Source organism: Manis pentadactyla, chromosome 10 (assembly GCF_030020395.1).
Source record: "Manis pentadactyla isolate mManPen7 chromosome 10, mManPen7.hap1, whole genome shotgun sequence".
Lineage (NCBI taxonomy): Eukaryota > Metazoa > Chordata > Mammalia > Pholidota > Manidae > Manis > Manis pentadactyla.
In genome coordinates this window covers 61,210,383-61,216,727 of record NC_080028.1, presented here as the reverse complement: position 1 = coordinate 61,216,727, position 6,345 = coordinate 61,210,383, and positions in this window count along the sequence as shown.

Here is a 6,345-nt window from a genome sequence, read left to right as displayed (position 1 = left end):
GTCTGAGAAAATAACAGCAATGTTTTAAAGTGCTGATGGGCAGACCCTCACCCTGCCAAAACCAACTGAGGTTCTGTTCTGCTACTGGGTTGACAACCATTAAATTGAAGGCAGTTATTAATGCCTTCTTCATCCCACAGCTTGATCCAACTACCTACCTTCTCCTAGATGACTGGATGTTAGTAAGTGGACAGCTGCTACAAAAATGGACATCACCCTCAGCTGCATTAACCATGACCCAACAACTCTTCTACATTATTAATATCAATTCACACTGTCTTCAGCCATGAGCCACTGCACAATGCCCTGAATTCTTTGAAAGTCACTAGACAGGAATGTCTTAAAATTTCTACTACCCCACCTACAACCCACAAATTCCCATTTTTGTCTATTCACATCTTCCCTCCTGAGGGTGTTTATCTTCAGTCCAAAGCTAGTTCTTCTCACAATATTGATCCCAATGGGCATGTACCAGTTCAACTCAAGTTGTACCAGACCCTCACCTTCCCTTTTCCCACTCTCCATTCTCCCCATATTTAAATGGTTTTAACTGTTACTAAGTTATCGCTTTAACCCACGTATCTTCTAAACTCCAAAACCATACAGCCAAATGACTTAATTGCTATTTCTTTGACCTCAAAGGCACTTAATTCAGCCTACACATCTTCTGCAGTTTCCCATCACAGTCAATGGCATACATACCATTACACAAGGTTTAAGGGTCATCCTCCCACCCAAACTTCCACTAAGTATTATCGTCTCCTAAATCTTTTGCTAAATAAATTTTTCCCTACCTGTTATCCCCACTATCTCCTTGTAGTAAAACACTTGTAGATAGTTCCGCTGGTTTGCCTCATGTATTCTTTTCATTATTCTGCAAGTAAAACACTTTCTGAAATGTGAAATCTACTTGTGACACTGCACACAATTCAATGATTCCACATTATTCTTGGGACAATCTTTAGCGTGATTTACAAAGTCTTGGCCCTTGACTATTTCTTGAGCCCCATACACAGGCTATGCTCCTTGTGCTCTACTTCTGCCAAACTGTCATCCTCCCAATTCCTAATATGCTGCTTTCTGCCAAAAAGGCCTTTTGTGCAATCCCCTTTTTGCCTAGAGGGTATTTTCCCTTCCCTCTTTACCAAGTTCACTCTTACTCCTCCTTCAGGTCTCAATTTAATATTAGCATGAAAATCCAAGAACTCTGTTGAGAATCGAAAGGAGATGAAGATGCATGTTGGAAACCATTTGCAGTAACATTTCTTGTTTCATGGTAATATTTAGGAAGTAAGACTAGGAGCTAGGAACCTGGGAAAATTCTGCCTACAAATTTTTTATCAAAAAGCCCCCTTTTCACTGTATCAGGCTTTGACTGACTCCTATGGAATTTTGTGTGGCATCTGGTTAAAAGATGTTCCTAACAATCTTTTCTTTGAGTCAAACACTCAAATACTCTCTGCAAGTATCAATTAACTCAATGAACACCACCTTCCTTAAAATGTAAACATATTAACAGAGGAACAGGGAAACAAAACCTGAACCACAATTTTAACATGGGCATAAAAAAGATTCCTAGTTAATCCTGTTTATCTAAACTGTTTAGTAATGTTACCTTCACCATACTTTAAAGTGTATAGGTGGGGCCTGATGCAATATCTGGCACACAAATCCTCCTTGAAATCACCATTATTTACTGTTTTAAAAGTACTCTATAGTTTCCAAGGTAGCTGGTGAAGTATTTTTGCTGCAAACTAGACATTTTTATTTGATTAGTCTAGTAAGATTAGTAATTTCCTAAAACTACACAAATGTTTTCTGAATCATTATTTTAAGAGTAAGACAGCCTAAGTATAGCACGGAGAGGACAAGTAGTAATTCTATAGCGTTTTACTAAGCTGATGGACAGTGACTGCAATGGGGTGTGTGTGTTGGGGGGACTTGAATATGGGTGAATATGGGTTAATGTAGTAATAACAATGTTGCTCATGTGAAACCTTCTTAAGAATGTGTATCAATGATACCTTAATAAGAAAAATGTCACACACAAAAAAAGAGCCTAGAAATCTTTTAAGTTTTTAAATCCTAATTTTAGCCAGACATCAATTGCTTTAAAAGACAATCAAAATGTCAATACAGAAGAAAATAACCACAACCTAGAAGGCTGGCTTAAAGACAAAATACAGACAACAGTCCAATTTGTTATACTGCATATAGCCAATAGACATTCAATCCATATACAATGGTTAACAAATTATGAATCAAACAAAAGGACAAACAGCAAAATATTATCAAAACTGTATTTTATTTTCAATACAAGATAAATACCATGCTTGTTACTAGTGCAGTTTAAGGCCAACAGTGGCCAGTATAGCAAACTGCTCAACAGTCACCTAAATGCTAAAGAAAGAAAAGACAGAAAGTAAACATTTAAACACAAAATTGCAATACAAACATTTTAATAAAAGGGAATGAGCTTTTTAATAGAAGCTAATATGGAAGTCTAGTTGCCATGGACACCAAAAAGATGTCTATTTGATCAAATATCACCTTACCTTTTGCACAGGTATCTTATTGTGAAGTCACCACAGAGTCAATAGCTAAAGTTTTAAGACTTTCTTTGGCCATCTGGTATTAGACAAATTATTTACAAATGATTCAGTAATTCATGGATACTGGTAATATGATACAGTTTTTTTTTTTGTTAAGGGCTTTCCATTAAAAATTGTAAAACAACTTTGTAAGGCTGTACAAGGCTGTAAACTACTTTGCTAATATACCATGGGATGAAGGGTAAGGAATAATAAGAATATAACTTTTTTTTAAGGCTAAAGTCACCAATGTTATAGATGCATTCCTTAGAATACATTATGATTAACCCCAAAAGGATCCTTTCCCATTAAATACCACCTGAGTACTACAATTTTCAAAGTAAAAAAATAAACACGAATTCACCATTGTATTTTAAAATTATTTAACTTACAGAATGCTGAGAAGTGTTACCCAGTAACAGTGCAACAGAAAGAACACAACTTCAAATGAAATGCTTTTACTCAATGCAGGGTCTATCCAATTATGAAATTCATGTAGAACATCTGCACCCATGGCAGAGTTTTAAGATACTCCCACATGAAAAACTTTCCATAATATTTACTATCTGCAGATACCATTTCAAGATTTATTTGTGTGACTTCAATTAAACTATACCTAACATTTCAAAAGACTCCCATTATAATGTTAATTAATATATCAAGAAGTCTTTAAAACATTAAAAACTGTCTATACCTAAACAAGTATTTATACGTCCCATACAAAAAACATAGGAGCTGCACACTCAGAGTTAATGCCAACAACCTGAAACTTTAAAGAAACATTGGTTAAGACAATCAATCAATCTGAACAGGACACAATTGCCTCAATATTCTGAATATTAATAATTCATACTGCTTCTTTCTAATGCCAAGAAAGAAGAGTACAAGAACTTCCTCCCAGAAGCCTAGACATTTTCTATTTCAACTTACAATGAAGTTTTAATCCTCTTGATTTCTCCAAAAATATCACATTATAAACACAAGGAACGCTATATGTAAGGCCACATCTTAATAAATTTATACTTTTTGGTTGAATATTTATTTAAAAAATTAGTCTAAGGCTTCTAGGAGTCAAGTTGCTAAAAAATTAAATACTCCAGTGTTTCAACTGAAGGTTAAAGTGAAGTAACACGAACATACACACACACACACAGAAAGAACAGAAAAACAGGATGCTTTGCTACAAAAATCTCACTTAATATATTTTAGCACAAAAATGTCTAATATGTACAAATGATAAGCGTGCACTGAAATACAACTGCAGGAAACATTTACAGATGGCCATGGGATGCAAATGATCTTAATTAAATTCAAAAGGCAGTTTTCTGTAAAACAGCAAGAATCTCAATACTGTATTCTCAGTAAAGAATGAGAATGTGAACTCCCCCTTAAAATGGCAAGTTGAAGCTTAAAACACAAAATTGGAGCATCTTAAGAAGATACAGAAAAATGCAATGGTCATTCAGGTATGAAAACCAAAATGCTGAAAGTATGCCAACAGAAAGCCTTGCAGTAGCATCTCATTGTATAAAGCCTTATGTATGTAGGTTATTGGCACACTTAAATACACAGGGAAAGAGTCTCTACCCTTCTAACAATTTCCCCCTTTTACTATAAAATGTTATACAATTATTAAAACCTCCATGTTTAAGAGCTGACCTTAAACTAGTAAAAAACAAAGGAATATTCTCCACGGGAGAATTAAATGAAAATAATACCTTATGCTATAATCCACTAAGTTATTTGTGAACTCCAAATTCTATTTAACTACTTAAGAATGTTCTAGGTAAGGGGCCATTAAGCAGCTAAACTATGATCAACAGCCACTGCAACTTAACTCCAACTCTTGCAAATGAAAATCAACAAAATAAGCATTTCCAAATTTACAGTGAAATATCCCTTCCACGAATATGTCCTTTAACTAAAACCAGCACATCAAAATGTCGCTTCAGAAGCAATACCACTCAGGTGCTGTATAAATCATTCCTAACTTTAATAGCTGAAAGGAATGTGACTGCATAGCACTAAAAAATGCTATGGTTTAAAATTAAACTCATTGGCTTTTATATCCACTACTACAATTATTATTATTATTATTTTAAGAAATGAAAAAGTCTCTGGAACTCTTTTCTTTCCTTTCTCTTTTTGGTGTCTGTGTAAAGAGTTATTTCTTTGGATTGTTTTTACACATTAAAAAAAAAAGGAGTTTTCAAAAAACATCAGTCCATAAATGACAGAAGGAGTATGAAGAATAAAACAAGGCTTGCAATTTTCACCTTTACCACCCTACATTCATGTTACCAGGTAGAGAAAGACTGCAAAAATTAATAGGTCAAACAGAAAAGTTATTTCTGACAACATTTAAAAATAATGGACTAGCAGCAAACAGTTCTAGTACACTCACATTGTCTTCAACAAAAATCATGTAATGAGATCAGCCAGCTAGGGAGAAGAGTGATATAGAATGAGCAATTAAGGAGTCCCACTGATAAAAAATGAAAAGGTAAAGGATTTAATTAGTACAAAATTTCCAGCTTCATTTCAAGTTCAAGCTCAGATTTTTATGATTCCATTTTAAAATTGTTCAGAGAAAAATTTATTCTCATGGACATTTACTTACCTTTTAAGCTTACTATTAACTAATTTCCCTTGTAATGTATTTATGTCCATACTTCTTCACATTAGGGCATTGTAATCAAAGTATTAAAAAGCTAAGAAATGACAAAAACAACACCTATACACAAAACAAGAAAACTGATTTTGATACAACTCTCAAATAATGTTAAAAAAGCAACTGCATTTTCAACAAGACAGAACAGTTAAAAAATTTGAGAGCAAATAGTTCTGATAAACACCAATGATCCCGTGCACACTCTAGTCACAAAACATTTTAAAAACAAAACTGTCAATAATATGGATGATTTAAAGCAGCTAATTTTGTAATTAGTGTGAGAGTACACAAGATGAAAGTGAAGCGCTGCAGTGTAGGTCTCTGGAGGGCTTCCACAGCTGAACATGACATTAATATATGGGGTGCCTAAATACTTTAAGCATTGTCCTAAAATTTGGTCATACTTTTTAAAAGCCTATATGTATTACCAGAAGTTATCTCACAGATAATTAGATCTTAAAAACATTAAAAACAAATTAACTTGAAGGATTTTTACCTCAAATTTCTGAAACAGTGATTCAGAATGACTTTCCTGTAAAAATTTCTAATCAAGTTGAGGCTCTGCCTATGCTGATTTTGCAATTAACAACACATGCTAGCCAGGTGCTTTTAATGTGGACCTATATGCAAGGCAGGTTTGAAAAAAACCTTTTAAGTAACTCTAGCATGAATCAATTGGTTGGTGAACATACAAAATATTCCTAAAGTGTGGAGATAGAGTACACCTATACTCTCCCATTACACACACAGGAGAATATAACCTGATAATAAACATCACACCTTTCAGAAATCTATAATAACTGTAAAATAAATCTAAGGCTGTCTTTACTCACATTTGTCTGCTTCACGGCTGTATTTACACTGCCCATGGCTTCAAAAATAAACCATAAGCATGATCAATATAAAACAGCAAATAACTGCCGCCTCAAATCAGAATTGTCAAAATACTTCAATGCTAGCAGTTTACAATTAAGCGTTTCAGTACATCTGTGTTATAATTAAGCTGCATCACTATAGCAAATAAAGTATGGGTTTTTACTAAAGTGTTAAAACCACAGAATTTTGACCCCTAACACATTGACT